Raw genomic sequence first — 17,269 nt, forward strand, 5'->3', positions numbered from 1 at the left:
AAAATAGCGTTATATTGGAAGAAGGCGTGGTTGTAAACCGATTTCACCCATATTTCGAACATGTCATCATTAAAAAAATATTATATACCTGATTTCATTGAAATCGGTTGAGTAGTTCCTGAGGTATGGTTTTTGGTCCATAAGTGGGCGACGCCACGCCCATTTTCAATAAAAAAAAAACCTGGGTGCAGCTTCCTTCTGCCATTTCCTCCGTAAAATTTAGTGTTTCTGACGTTTTTTGTTAGTCGGTTAACGCACTTTTAGTGATTTTCAACATAACCTTTGTATGGGAGGTTGGTGTGGTTATTATCCGATTTCTTCCATATTTGAACTGTATATGGAAATGCCTAAAGGAAACGGCTCTATAGAGTTTAGTTGGCATAGCTATAGTAGTTTCCGAGATATATACAAAAAACTTAGTAGGGGGCGGGGCCACGCCCACTTTTCCAAAAAAATTAAGTCCAAATATGTCCCTCCCTAATGAGATCCTTTGTGCCAAATTTCACTTTAATATCTTTATTTATGGCTTAGTTATGACACTTTATAGGTTTTCGGTTTTCGCCATTTTGTGAGCGTGGCAGTGGGCCGATTTTGCCCATCTTCGAACTTAACCTTTTTATGGAGCCAAGAAATACGTGTACCAAGTTTCATCATGATATCTCAATTTTTAAAGCTTGCACGGACGGACGGACGGACAGACAGACATCCGGACTTCAACTCTACTCGTCACCATGATCACTTTGGTATATATAACTCTATATCTGACTCTTTTAGTTTTAGGACTTACAAACAACCGTTATGTGAACAAAACTATTATACTCTCTTTAGCAACTTTGTTGCGAGAGTATAAAAAAGGAAGCGGCTCAGAGGAAAGCGGGCTACACTTAAAAAGGTATTAATAATGGAAGTACACCCGATTGATTAACATTCCAGCATAGACTCCGCATTTAAATAATTGCATTCTGAAGGTCATATATAGAAAAATCCTTAAACTTCATATCGAGTTAAAATACCAGCAACTATATTAGCTAACACATAATTACCATCAGAGATTATAATTATCATGCTGTGATATCTTTATGAGCACACTCAACATCGATGGTCATCAACATTTTGCCTTTTGCCATTGAATTTGCGTCGCTAACCGCTTCACAGCACTGAAGTATTTAATTTTCCTCGTTTCACTTTTGCCGCGAAGCCTTTGCCTTTGCACATTATTGTTATTTCCCATAACTGTCATTGCCATAAATTTTCCATTTTGCCTGAGCACCACTTTTATTACAGCCTGCCAATGCAACTCTGTACCCCCGGCAGCCGCATATCCCTCGCCAGGGCAAGCAAGCAGCGGCAGCAGCTACGAGCAGACACTAGAAGTTGAGAACGTAAAGGCAGCAAAAAGCGGGCACATCATTATTAACAGCATCATTGACAACAACAACAACAACAGATAGTAGTAGAAATGCAACACAATTAGCCTCTTCTGTGCTGTCAGGCGTTTTGACATTGTTGTTGCTGATGTTTCTGCTATTGTTGTTGTTTTAGCATATTATTGCACTACTTTGCCTTCGCCATCACCAACGCCAACGCTATTGTCGCTCTCGTTGTCATTGTCGTCAACATAGCCATCGTTGTGCGTCACTTGACGAATGCACTGCAGCAGAAATAGCAGCAACAACAATAAAAATAAAAACAACAACGACAGCTGTAGTGCATTCAATACCGGAGCTATCCTTACATAGCTTGTTTTGTTATCTTCACTATCCGCTTCCGTCACGCCTCTCTCTGCCACACTTTGCCCACACTTCTGCACTCCTTGCCACTTCATGTTGCCGCGATTGAGCAGCGCCATGAAAAATTTGAATGCGATAGCTGTCGCCGAGCGGTTAGGCAAAGCAAGTCAAGTCAAGTTATTGCAGACCGTCGTTTTGCAACCATAAGGCAGCAGGTCCTGCTGCAAGGCCACTCTTATACACCAGCAAACAACTGTTTAGCTCGGCGCTGACTCCTTTGACCGGCGCTCGAACGCTCGACTGACAAGGGCAAACACTTGAGCTGACGTCTGTTGGCGCTTCATGCTGTTATACTCCATTATTTGTTGTATTTGTTATTGTTTGTGTATTGTTATTGCTGGCGCTCGTCTACTCGGCTGGCTGTAAACTATTGTTGAAGTTTTTGACGCGTTGACCTTTTTTCCGCCACGTCAACGCTCCTGAAAATATGAATTGCAAATTTAATTGCGGCAAATCATTTTGTTTGCTTGTTTAGCATTTTCTTGCTGCGCCTTTGCTGTTGTTGTTGCTGTTGAAATTTTCTATTGGTGACTTTTATGAGCAGATTTCGATTACGATTACACTGATTGAGTTAAAATATGGCACTTTATTGCATTTGATTATGCCTTTAGTTTTCTTCAAATTTTATTAGATGTTTTTTTTTTAGGATAACTGTTAAAGTTATGATAAGAATAGTGTTGAGAATTTCTCTAAATATACAGGTATATACCGATATTAAAGAGAACGGTAGGTCGAAAAATTATATTCATTGCCGTCGACACTGCTTACGCGGTTATAGCCGAGTTAAATGAGGATGGAGTCATGTCTAGAAGTTCATGCAAGTGAGGAAAGTTCTGAGTGTCATTTGCTTGGGTGTGGCCGGAAACGATTTTTTTTACGTATGGCTCAAGCAGCTCAAGACTTCCGGTTTTAGACCAAGTATCCTCTGAGTAGACAAAGAACGTCCGTTTCAAGGCGAGCTAAAGTGAGGAGGCGTACCATCTCTCCCCAGGTTTGTACGTTGGGTTTGGGACCTGCCGCGTAATGAAAAATTTGAATGCGCCACACATGAAAACGAAAAGAAAATCACGAATCGAAGAAAAAAATGCACGATGGGCATGGCACTGCCCAATTTCAGTGAATATCCAAATCTCAGCACCTAGTGAACCGATCTTGATTAAAGTTAACATTTCATATTATCTTGTCATTGCTACTAAGACTAAGCCTACTTCCCATATAAAAAAATTTTAAATTCCATCTGATTCCTTTACTTTCCAGTATGCAAACCAAACACCAATAAATATGCCACGTTATGATCAAGCTCCCAGATACCGGTTTTGTGGATCAAGTTCTATTTGCGAACTTTTTAATAAAAAAAAATTCAGAGATAATCCCTTTACTTAATACAAAGCCTTTCGCACATCTTACTATACTATATACATATTATATATCGGGAAATATATGAGTTACCTTAGTAAGAAAGAGACAGCGTGTTTTCTAATAACTTCATTGCCATGATCGTCTGTCCGTATTTCGGGTATGTACTAGTCCCTCAGTTTTTGAGATAACGATCTGAAATTTTGCACAAGTTATTTTCTCCCTAAACAGCTGTTCATTTGTCGAAACCACCGATGTTGAACCAATAGAATATAGCTGCTATACAAACTGACCGATCTAACTGAAGTGCATGTAAGAAAAAATTTTGTATTTGACTGACTAGGTATGTAAATTTATGAAATTTTGTAAAGATTATTATCCAAGGCAAGAATTAGGGGGCCAGTTGATGTGGAGGCTGGCGAAAATTGGCTGCATTTAATCCAGTTCCAGGCAAAAGAGCATTCTGGGTAATGAAAAAGCTGATGAGATTGCCAAAGGTGTTAGCCGTCTGGCAACCGAACCATTGCGACAAATATACAAGTCGTTAAGCGAATAGCAGGGTGGAAAACCTTAACGATATGTAGGATTGTCGAGGTCATGTGCAAAGCCACCAAAGGAAAATACACATGCTTTTTGAAACACGATCATGAAAAAACTGCAATCCGGTTGTTGGCGTAGTCTCAGGTAAAAACTGATTGGTATCATATACCAGCCGTATGGCCCTTATTAACAATGACAGGTGTGCCAAGTGCAGGGATGTAGGCATGAGTGAGACGCTGGAACATCTCCTCTGCTTCTGTTCGCCTTTATTTAAAACTCGCTTTAGATATGTAGGAGCTTCTTAGTTCAAAGGATTAGATGGAAAATATAATTGGAAGTCAAATCTCTATAAAATTTCGCAAAAAGCGTTGAAGTCCAGAATGACGAAAACTCTAGTGTCCAAGGCAGTGTTACAAACTTTATTCAGATCGGTTAACTATAGCATATAGCTGCCAAACAAACTGGTACATTATCAACCTGAGAAATCGGTATGTTCCTGGTTCACTGCTTAAGTTCAAGACGAATTTATCATTTTATTTCCGAGTGAGATTGTTTAAAATAATCAAGAGTTTTTCCGGACATTATCAAATTGTTAGCTTTTTTGATTTCGAGTTTGTTTTTCTGAACGAATAGTCAGATGAGTAGAGATGTTGAGTTATAAGCTCACTTTAAGCATATTACAAATCATCCCATCCTTTCAATTTTTTAGCCGCAGAGATCAAAAATAATACCACCGCCACACTATTTTATCATAAATTAATGCTCTAAAATAATGCCTGGACATAGTATAAGTATAAGGAGAAAATGTCTGTTTTTAACCATTTCATACAAATTATTACATTAGATTATTAATTAGACGTGTATTGCCGTAAATCTTACTGTACCTGTAACTATGTTGTCCCTGAGGTTTGGAAAGCTTAAATGACAAAGAGCAGGTACTTCAAGATCACATTTATCAAATAAGTGCGGTAGTGACCCTTAGTTTTCTTATGATCACAACATACAAAGTTTGTCCGGAAAGTAATGTAACTGATTTTCTTCCGCCGTGACTGTGCTTTTTGGACTGGATTTGGTAGAGGGCGTTCCTAGAGCAGAGGCACGCGATTAAATTTTGTGTGAAACTCGGTAAATCTGCGACAGAGACGTTTGATATAAGCAAGAAGGCTTACCCCAATGTTGCTTTAGCAAGAAGTGGTGTGTTTCGGTGGCGCCACACCGTTTTGGAGGGCCGGGAAGAGGTCGCTGGTGAAGACCGTGCTGGGAGACCTGCGACTTCGACAAACACCGACAATGTGACTAGTGTGCGCAAAGTTTGGAACTCAGGCCGTCGACTAAGTATTAGTTTTACGTGGAAGCCCTCAAGAGACTCAAACGAAGGGTCAATCGGGTCCACCAAGACCCGCAGACAATTGGATGTTGTACTACGACAACGTCCCTGCTCACACCGCCTTTATTGTGAACAGCTACCTAACATAGATCGGCATCCCAACGCTTCTTCAGACGTGAACCTCCGGACTCGTTTTTGCTTCTTTGCCTGAAAAGGACGCTGAAAGGCAAGCATTTTGAGATGAGAGAGGGTATCTAAGCAGCATGCACCTTGGCTCTTATGGCTATTCCGGAGAATACCTTCTGTGACGATTTTAATGGCTGGAAATCGCCCTGGCAGCGCTGCATTGACGCAGAAGGAGCCTATTTTGAAAGTTTTTAAAGAATTTTAACGATTGGTTCAATACATTTTTTAAATCGACTCAGTCCTATTACTTTCCGGGCCAACTCTGTACACACTAGATGAGACTCCCGTCATATTGAAATTCGATATTGAGTCGTGTCAAGTCTAACGATTGCTAAATAAATTAAGGTTTTTGAAAGAGGAGTAAAATAGTAAAAATTTATTATAAGGATAAAATAAGGTTCTCCATAAAGCACTAGGCTAGATGACATGGGCTGATTATGATCTTTAACTTTGATTGTCTAGAATTCTCCTGAATTCTAGTTTCCTATGAGTCCCACTTCTACAGCAAAGAAAAATATTTCAAATAATTATACTACATTTAAGTGAAGTTAGTTTAAAATTGCGTTTAAACGTTAGGCTAATAGTATGGTCTAAAGGTATTCTATTCTTTCATTTATTACGGATTGGAGTATTGTCGACAACTATCCACCAATCTTAGTTTCAGGCTTCGTGACTATTGGAACGTTTTTCAAGCCGAGGTAGCAGTTGATCTACTGCTCGGGAGTGCATATATACGTATATTTCTATTTGTTATTAGACAACTAGACCTCGCAGGACTTGTCGAACGCTCTACGTGCGGTCGCAAGAACACTCTTAAGTAAATCATAAGAGAACCAACGAGTTTTTCCCTCTCAGCAATGTTAGACTTTCCCTAAACCTTGTGGTTATGTTTATTCTATTAGAGGTAAAGTTAAAAATCTTACCATATGCCATAATCAATCCAAGTGTGATCTTCTCTTCGGCCGGATTAGTCACATAATCTGACCAACGTATTGGAAAGCCTTGTATGTTAATAATTATACATATTGAAAATACGCCTGGTAAGTACTTAGGTATATATCGTTCTCATTTTAACTATTAAAGCCACATCAAATGGCAACGAACCCGACTGTTCCATTATTATGCATGCACGAAGTGTTTGTTTTTTTGCGCTTCGCCCATTTGCATCTAAAATACTCTACGATGCGCTAATTACCGTTAGGCGAAAAACAATGCTTAATATGCACGAAATTTTGTTATTAAATCAAAAGATGCGTAAGCAAATTTTCAGCACAAATGAGGACGCACACATACACCCACACAAACACTCGTATGGTGGCAGACCGGTTGCCTGGTGCTATAGTTGATATTATTTAAAACCGCCATTAGAAATTTCAATTTTGAATTAGAATGAACGTAACGAGCACAATGCTGATAAACTAGAGAATACGCAAACAAAAATGTGGGATTCTAAAGAAGAGAGAGTGCAATGGAATTGAACCAAGGCGGGTGAGTGGAAACGCCATGTTGTGTTTCAGCGTGAATATTGATACACGTATTCTATGCCATACGCTTACAAACAAGAATTACATGTATCTGAGACGTGGGTTTATGAATATAACGTCGAAACTGTCCAACAATCTTGTGAATGGCGCTTCAAATATGAGCCGGAACCAAAAACCAAAACTCGATGAAGGCACTAAAGGCCGAGACATATAACAAGTGTGTCGAAAACTTGAACAAGCGACTGGCATGCTTGTATGGGCTACAGACCGTATTTTGAAGGTGATAATAAAGATTTGTTTAAATTTTTTTTGCCAGTTATTCTCGTTAGTCCGGGTCAAATTTGATCTTAAGGTATATCTGTTATTCAAAAAAAAAGGTAAAGGCCTAAAAAGCTTAGAGATATATAAAAATAGAAATATTTCGCTCTTTGAGTTATTCCTCCATTCCCATCCTAAAGGCCAACGAAACAGACACTCTTTCGAAACAGCTTCTTAATCTCACTGCTCGATAGCCTCACTATCTGTAGTTTGTTTTCATAGACGGCTGCTGGAGAAATTAGCGAGAAACGAGGCCGTTAGTTTTATTGGGCGTGGAAGCGAATGTTCCTGCGAAGTAAATAAAAAAACAGAAATATTGTAAGGTAGGTCGGTAATTTATGGTTTTTTGGTTGAGTTATCGGTGTGAAATCAAAAAAATATAAGCCGGATTCTATATGCACCGACTCATCTTCACCTTCTTGTATGGGTTGATGGGGGTGAGAAAACTTCCTGGATCATATTTAACTTGAAATATTGGGCACGAGAAAGTCGTCGACGCGATGAGTTACGTGTTTGCGTATAGCCATGAGACTACTTAAGAGGCTTTTTAACCGCAATCTTAAGGAGTTTTCATTTCAGGTCAAGACAAATAATGAATCATCTATTTACTGGTATACATTTAAGACCATAACATTGTACTTGACTTCGAAGAAGGCGAAGACTTTCCTATCGGCGAAAAAGTGATTGCCAATGTTGTTTGAGATACACAAGTTGTGATATAATTCAACTGGTGACTTGCCCAAAATGCACTACATTTACCGAAGAAAATTTGGTAGAATTACCATCATATGCCCCAGATTTAGCCCTGAGTGTTTAGATGCTGTTAAATACCTCAAAAGCTTGAGCACTGGACACTCACATACTGACGAGGGAGATATGGATGAAGAGCAACCGCTGGAGAAAAGGCACAGTGAGCTTTTCACTGGTGGGTCGAAGCTAGGAAGGAAGATTGTGGGAGGAGTCTTTACTCCCTCAGTAGAGCGGCAATACTTCCGTTTAGAAGGGGTAACTTTGCGTTCAAAGCTAGTAAAGGAACGTCTGTCCTAGCAATAGTATCACGCTACTTCAACATCAGGCCTGCAGTGGCAACATTGATGATATCCTTGCCCCGCTCACGTGGGACCGGAATGCATCTCTATTGGAGTCTCGAGTTCTAGCACTGGACCACACATGGACCAGATCTTGTGCCAATGCGAGATCCTTCTGAACAAATATACTTAACGACTTCTAATGAGCAATGTAGTATCCAGTAGTCATTTATGCGGTAAGATTTAAAATCCTGCCGGACGCTAGTTGCCAAAGTTGTATGAACGAGGTTGAGGTGGAAACTTCCCTTGTGCTTCTTTTTTTCAAAACTTGAAATAGTCACTCGACGAGCACATATTTTAGACGAATAAGAAAAGCTTTACCATAACGTCTTCTTTTGAAGGACCTCCTTTTTAGAGCCAAATCATCTCTCGAACTACATACTCGTATAAACTCAGACTTTCGTACTTCGCTGGATGGGAATTTAATTGTGGAACTTATAAACTTTCACATTTGCTCAGCTTATTAAACTCTACAATTCAGTTCCAATACCGATTACAGCTATTTGGCTCTATAAGAAAGCAAAGAAGAAAAAAAAAGTTTGTTTTAGTTATGGCATAATACTAAAGCCATTCGTTGTAAAAAAATGAATCGAAGTTATAGACCAGTATATGAGTTTTAGTAATTATTGATTTGTTATTGCAATATCAGAGAATTCTACTGGGAACTTAACAATAACAAGAAGCATAAAATTGCATACATATTTATCGGTTTTTGTCCACTGTATTGACTCCACCATATGGACTTGCGTTCACACCATAAAATATTATCGTTATCAATGGTAATAACATCAAAATATGTCTGTGCAACAACAAAATGTCTAATAAGCGGCAAAAAATGGCAACAGCTGTTCACCGCCACATATTTACTGGCACGCACATAACGGCCTTTTACCGAATTTTAGACAACTAAACACACACATACATACCAAACATATGTGGATGTATACAATACAGTATGTGAGTTGCAAGCTGCTTGTGGCAAGTGGCAAGCGGAAAGTGGCAAATGGTAAGCGAAACTGTGCGTAAATGTGCATTGCGGTCGCTAGCTGCAGGCCTGTCTATTTTCTAATGGCTGTCGAACGCTTATGGTTACCAAACACATACATACAAACACAAGCACAAATGCCTTCTGCGCGTAATTAACAGTTATATGCCACTTCGCCATCACCAATGCATTTAATAATACGCACACAATGTCAGACAAAGGCACAAATGCGCTTTGGGTTTGCTCATTTGGCTGGCTATATGTGTGTGTGTGTGTTTGTGTGTGGAGCTTTTGTGTTTACCGTTAGTGGGGAGTGCGACGTTGGGCGTTTGAGCGCCTAGTTTTGTTGCAAAATTAAGGAATTTTCAGGCTTGCCAAAAGCGAGCACAAAAGAAATTTACCAAAATTATTATCAATAATAACAACAACAACAAAGGCAACAATGAAAGCAGCAACAACAATAACTATTTCATATGTTGCACATACGCAAACTAACGAAATTTAATTACGAAATAACTGGCAAGCGTTTTTGAGCCGAGCGCTGGCGCTACGTGCTCGGTGTGCTCGATGTGCGATCCCGTTATATGTATGTACATATGTACATATGTTATTGTTGCATTATTGGTAATATGTGTGCATTGTTCTAGTTGTTGTTGCAGTTTGGTGCTTTTGTTATGCCAACTGCTTTGTGTTTTGCTGATGACCTCTCTCGGGTGCTGCTGCGCCGCACTTTCGTTGATGCCGTTGTGGTTTTGCGAAAGCGCATTGATGGCGTTTTCATAACAACAACAACAACAACTACATTGAGAAATTTATTCACGGCAAGCAAAAAACGTTGTTGGGGGGAAAACACAAATGAATTTACGTGTTCGGTTTTGCTTTCCTGCTTTGGGTAATATTAAATAATGGCGGTGAAAAAATCGATGTTGCTATTATTTTTGTTTTTGATAATTATGCTAACGTCGGTTGTGGTGGCGCGGCGCGTTGGTAATAGCCGTTCCTTAATTATGCGCATATTTCTCGGAGCATTAGATTTGCATGATTGGCGGTTTTGCGTTTGATTTGCATTGCAAAAGAGCAGGCTGTTTGAAAATATCGATGCACCTATATATGCTTATGTATGTGTGGGTATGTGGCGTTTGCACCGTAGGTCGCATAGGTCGTGTGAGTGACAGTTTTATGTCAATATTATGGCTTTGAAGTTGATCAACCTGGGAAACTGGCTAAATATTTAGTTGAGATCAGACTAGTTTTCGATGAAAAATGTACATATAGATACATTTACATAATAGTATTTGATCAATTTTAACTCGGACTAGTAAATTTAAACTGCACGTGCAAACCAAATCATTAATTTTTTCCTAAATCGATACAACCCGTTTTTGTGCTCGTGTGAAGTAGATAGGTGGCTGTCTGTTGATGCTCCTTGAGCTTTAGTAGACCCATTATGAAACCACCCGGAGGAAGAGGGTACAATAGACCTAAGGTCCCGGTGCAGTATTCATCTATTATCTTAACCACCGGGACTAAAATCTCTTCGCTCTATTCTCTCCTCTCTGAACCACCCCCTGCTTGTAATGAAGTGTGTCAGTACAAAAAGTTTTATCAGGCAACGTCCGAAATATTGAAATAGATTGTCCTTAGTAAACATAAAAAATTAAGATCGCCCAATGTGCACGGTTAATGGAAATATCCACTTATTAGAGCGTCCGTTCAATAGAGCTTTGATTGTATCTTCTTCTTCTACCACCTGATAGCTTCTACAATAGTCTTTAAATGGCTTTCCTAGTCAGCAGACATTTCTGCCAATTAGGCAGTGACCTGTTAGCACTCCTACCGTAGTTCTTATGTTATTCCTATTGAATTCTAGTAGTCGGAATGTTCATATTCCATTCATGCCATGTTTGTCTGCTTGTTAAGCAAGTCAGGGGTTGACTCCACCAAAACTCAACAGGTTTATAATGAAAAAGGATGTTAGATTTATTTAGAAATCAAGCCATTCTTCACTATCTTTGGCAAAACCCAAAGAGACTTTGGTGATTTCAAAGCAAATCAGGATCTGCTGGTTTATAGTGAAAAAGGAGGTTATATCCACTAACAGATCAAGCTTCACTATTTTTGATAAACCCCTATCTGTATGTATAAATATATTCTTTGTTGTCTGTACAAAAAACTTTTCTTTAATTGCCGTAATCTCCGCTTCGAAGACTGGTGATCTGGTAGGCGGAAGGCGGTTTTGGTATTTAATTTTGCTGAAGAGGCACCACGTCCCACTCGATTATCTAGTTTGGACTATCCATATGGATGCTTATAACTGGATCCCATACTCTTTTATTTTGCTATATTGGGGTCCGACTTTTAGTTCAATTCTATAGGGTTACGAAAATCCGTGGTATTGGGGAGAACAGGTGCCATCAGAAGGATACCAGAGGATCTCAACATCTCTCTCAAAACTTTTTTCTAATATTTTGATTATAAAATGTGGCAATAGACTCGTACCAAAAAGTAACAAAAGAGATGGTTGACAACGTATGTAGGTGAGGACCCTCCGTTAAATACATTGTGACTGGTGACAAGAAAAATAAGCCGAAAACGAAAGAACCATGTCCAAGTCGTTCAAATATTAGGTTCTGCTCAGAGTTTGATTTGGGGTTCATAACGAATTGGTGCCATTGGTTCTAACATTCAATATTACTACTTGACCACGATAATACGCGCCACATTCTAGCTTGATGGTGACTGACTTTCTGGCCAAATACGAAACGAAAGTCATAGCTCATATTTGCCTTTTGATCCGATTTCGTATTATATATAATTCGTTGAGTTTACAAATTTTGGCCCAGTGGTTTTAAAATAAGCATAAAAGGGAAAGCTCATTTGAAATGTGAATTTTGGTCTGAAATAAAGAATAATTTAGTTCTTTTATGATTCTAATTATTTCAGAAGGTGAAGTCTTAAGAGACTCGAGTGACTCGTTAACTGTGTTGGATAAGATTGGCAGCTTAAAGTTGGGCAATTAGGTTGAAATACCTATTTTCGGTGATTTGCAAAACAATTAGCATTTTTCTCGTTACTACGAGCCCAATTCCCACCCAAGTTTCGTATACTTGAAGGCATGTTGGTGTCAACTGGTGGTTTAGTGTAATTGGCTCCCAAAACTTTGAAGGTTTTCTCCGGAAACTCGTTTTCAGAGTCGGTTTAGAAGATTTCTGCAAAAGAATTTAATTTTTTCACAAAAAAAATTGCCTTTTTCAGTCTAAAAAATTGCACTTGATCTACAGAATGGCGCATAGGTAGTTGTCAGTTACTCATTCAAGCACTCCGATCACTTTACTCCCGTGGCCTGTGTTATAAATAACTTAAAATTAAACCTTGATTTCAGGTTATAACATATGTATATGTTTTCAGCCACATTTTGACTTATGCTTCCACGATATTTTTACCAATTCTTATACTCATATTCTCCAAACTACAAATACTACTAAAGTTGAGAAATAATTAGTATTTCCGCTTCTACAATTCGATGTTCTTCTTCCTGAGTTTATCCTTCTGCGGTTTCTTACTTTTTCACCCATGAATCTATTCATTAGAATCCAAAAAATTTCAATAAAGCCATTTCAAGCTTTTAACATGCGCTGTTTCACCAAAATCTAGTAAGTAGCTTGGTAGTGGCACGCTAACTTTCGACGTTGCTTTTAATTAATTAATTTTAATTATTAAATTAGCGAAAATTTAATCAAGCTGCGTTGTGTGGCGCGGGCGTATGCGTTTGTAGAGATATTAAAGAAGAAGTTATTGTTCTATTCCAGCTCATTTGTTAATGAGTTGGTATTTGCGGCAGCAAGTAAGCTTGTTTTCCAAAGCAAGAAAGTGAGATACTCACTTAAGGATGCATAGAGGACTACACACACAATTTCAGAACCCAATGCCAACTTATTACGAAGTTTGTTTGCAAAATATAAAAGCATTTATATTTATCTAGTCATGATTGCTAAACACAAATTTATTTATTATTAGACTTTAGTGCGCTGTTAAGCATCTAATTTGTTGTTTTTGTTATTTCAAAGCACAGTAAAAGCTTTTAGATTCCACTTACCTTCGGCTGTTATTATAAACAATAATAAGCATAATTTGAGTAATTTTCGTGGGAATTAATTAAAAAGCTCTTTGGTATATTACCAGGGAGAACATGTTCTTACGTAAGCGTTGTTATTATCAACGTTACATTAAATGGAAGCTGTTCATATTATTGTGTGAGAACCATTGTTCTAGTCCCGAGATCTAAGTGCTTGGCTACCTTTTCAAGTTTGTGGAAGAATTCGGTAGCCTCTTGAAGAGTACCGAAAATTTATCCAACAGTATATGGATAGAGTAAAAAGCTTAAGGAAATATTTTAAAAAGTTGCAAGTATACATTTGAAGACCCGGAAAGTCACAAAAATGGAAAAAAACTGGGAAGTTCGACTTTATAACAATTTCATAAAGGACGAAATTATGCGAGTCATTCTGCAAGAACCAAAAAGAAATTTTAAGTTTTCGAATCATGTCTAAAATAGCACAATAACGCCTCACTTTCGGAATTTAGTTTGTTTATGATCTCTGATTACCTGATAGTACCCGTACTAAAAAATAAAGTTTGAGAATCTTCGGAGAAAAGTTAGATGCCATCTTTCCCATATTATTATATTCTACTTTTTCAATATTTTAGCCTCCAATTGCTTTAATATCCCATCTCCAATACGCAGTTTGAGGTTTTTTCAGCACTCATATCGTAGTCGACCCGCAAATCCTCAAATAGCTGTTCGAGGGTGAGGACGAACTCGCTACGTCCAAAGACTCGGGTTGTTTTCCATGATCGTTTGACCATCACCATTACTACCTGTCGTACCCATCGCATCTGAAGCTTGAGCACCATCAGCTTTGGTATCTGTTGAGAGTACCCCAAGAACTACCCTTTCGAACTCATAGCTTATGGCTCACTTGGTTTTGCTGAGATGACCGACTGACGTCGCCTTTAGCAGAATCAGCGCTTGCCGATATGGTTTCTCTGTTCTCTCCAGCCTGTTACCATTTCTGATGAGTGTCACCTCATCATACTCAGATGTCAGAATTCCGCAACCACCAGTCCAGGGTTCTACCAAATCCTATAGAGCTAATGTCAAAAATCTAGCTAAAGTCATCCAGGAGTTAAAAGGCCGTGAAGGCCGCAGATCATTTAGCATTCCCCAAGATGCACCAAGAGTACAATCACAACTGAGTTCCACGTTCAGAAAGGCAATATTTTCAGTACTCTCTCAACAAATGCATTTCTCTATATGGAGGTTATCTCAAAGAAAAATACTATCTCATTAACTGAAACATGTAGTATTTTGTAAAATTTTATAATGTCACTAATTTGTGTGTATCCGAATAGTTTCCGGGCTCTTAGATCAAGATAGAATTATAAATGTTGTTGACAGTGAACTACAATTAAAAAGTTAGTTTAATAACATTTTCCTATTAGCATATTTTCTTCAAATCTATCATCCAGAGCACGGTAAGACTGATACCAGACATGAGATCAGTGTCAGCTCTAATCATGACGAAAATAAGATACTTACAAGAGAAGAGAAGAGTTTAGTGGTTTAAATTTCGCACTCCGTTTTTCATACTTCCCCCTACTACAAGGAAAGAATCAAAAGTATCAGAACTTCTGTAATCAATCGACAAAACATCTTCAAGCCAATGAAAATCTGGTTAGGCATTTTATTTCTGTACCCACTAGCTTAGCGGGTTGTCTGAAAGTGTGAGCTCTCAAGTATTTAAGCCATGCTCTTGCAAAAGCGGATCAAAGATATAGCAAGTAATGAGATCTTTTTATGTCGTTTTTTGTCCAAATAGCTTTTAAAACTGAGTTATGTTAAAGATTATCAACCTTACCGCGTGGGCAGTGATGATACAATGATCAGATGGCACCACTAAGACTAGGAAAAAGTTAGCCTAACTGCGGGCGATGAGCTCATTGCATCTATTGCGTTCCAATTTAGACCAAATCGATCTTGCGACAGGCCAAAAATTGACTTTAGCTCCTTTGAAGCCCAGATATCCTGTAGTAGAGCAAACAAAGAGAGGAAGTTCCCTTTTTATTGATAATGGGGTTTAGGTGACTTTGTTTGCCAGCTCGCCAGCCTTGCAATTACTTGCGATTACGCTGTACCTTCGCACCCACACTACTCTCATCACAAAGTGACTGGAAGCTCTTGATAACGAGGTTAATCATTTCTTAACTAGCCTTGAATGTACTGGTAGTGAGGTATCACACTTAAAGCATGGAATAGTTCTTATCTTCTCTGGTTATAATGAGTTTGACCTTTTAAAACTCTTTAGAAAGGTTGGCAAGTATTCTACCGTATGTAGTCCAGCACTATACTCCGTTGAGAATGATATTTCATTTCCAGCGATAACATTATGCTATTCCCTCAGTAATGCACTACAAAAACGGCATAAATCCATCACAATGCCTATGAATTGTTTAACAAATAATTTTTATACACAAACCACGTACACACCCCTCGCGACTCGCTCATGTGCTATCGAATTGCATTTGTGTGTGTTTTAAATTAAAATTCATCTGCAATTTATTAATTATTTATTATAATGTTCTTTTTGCGCACACTGCCACACACTCACACACACTTATGCATTGCCATAAGAGCACTCACTCATACGCATTACTAATTCATACAGACCCGCCGCTTGCAGTGAACAAACTTTAATGCACAACGCCGCACCAACTCTTCACACACACACACAACAACGTACACTTTGTCTGCATTAATGGACCAATGACGCGGCGTGTTTTCAGGAGAGGGCGCACCGTGGCTTTTATGGCTGCTCCACACATTCACATTCCTTCGATGCATTGATGAGCGCCGTGTGATCAATAGTTTATTGTTTAACTCCGGCACGCAAATGCATTTGTGTGTATGTGTGTTGCATAAAAATTTTACGTATATTGATGTGTGTGTGCGGTTGCAATTTTTTTCTCTGCCGCCGTTCGTTCATTTGTTTTTCAACACTTTTTTGTTTGTTGTCTTCATTATGCGCAGCGTGTTGGCCGTCAAATGGCCGATGGCATAATGAATGGCCGTCGGAGTCGTGGTCGCCGTAGTCCCTGGTGGCGCTTGCGGCCACCGACAATAGCTGCCACACAATTATATGTACATACATACATATATATATATATACGTGCTCTTTTGCATTGTATTGCGAGATGCAGTGAGCGAGTGTAGGCGTCATGTGACTTGCTTGTAGTCCACATGGAAGCAACGCTCTCCCATGTCAAATGATTTCGGTTTGCTGATTGCGTTTGTATGCCTGTGTGCTTTAATTGCATTTCTTATTTTAATTTTTATTTTATTGGATCACTGAAGAATGCTGCAATGCGTGTAATTTCCATAATCTATCGAAAGTTTATCGGCAATAAGTACAAGAATATGATCTTTGAACGCGCCTCTTATCTATGTAAATACCTATCGAGTTTCGACATTACTCAGCCATTGTTATTGCTAACGAAGATAATTTGCCGACGGTTAAAAAAATTGTACATATATCCTATATATATTCAGTGTAACCTTACGGGAACGTGATCTCTCTCCAGGTGATTGCTGTCACCATTGGGAAGAACAAGCTCTCGGACTCGCTGGAGAATTCGATTGCCGTTTGTCAGAGACTCAAGATCAAAATTGCTTCAGCAGAGCCCATTAGGCCCAAAGTAGAATAAAAGCAATGCCTAGATTTATGAAAGTCAGGGTTTCATCGGTGAAATATCAATTATCACTTTGAGGATGCTCGACAATATGACCACCTATTTTGAAACCATTAAAACTCGTCGTTTAAGCTTTTTCAGAAACAAAATCATACGCCTAAGGCTGGTAGTTACTTGGTGCCAAGGCCGGATACTAAGCTGAATGCATAAGAACCTTTCAATCAAGTTCTTGGAGCTTCTAGCTTGTCAATAACAATGTGTGGTCTGGCGTTGTTCTGATGCAGCTGGTGGAAGATGATACCCTGCCAATGCCACCAAATGCATAGAAAAACCTTCATCATTGTCAATAATGGCTTAGCCACTGTTTGCGGCGGTTCGCCGTGTTCAAGCGTAATAAAACCGAGTTTTTGCTTCGATGTGTGACAATGGATGAAGCATGTCTCCATCAT

This window comes from Bactrocera tryoni, chromosome 1, assembly GCF_016617805.1.
Source record: "Bactrocera tryoni isolate S06 chromosome 1, CSIRO_BtryS06_freeze2, whole genome shotgun sequence".
Lineage (NCBI taxonomy): Eukaryota > Metazoa > Arthropoda > Insecta > Diptera > Tephritidae > Bactrocera > Bactrocera tryoni.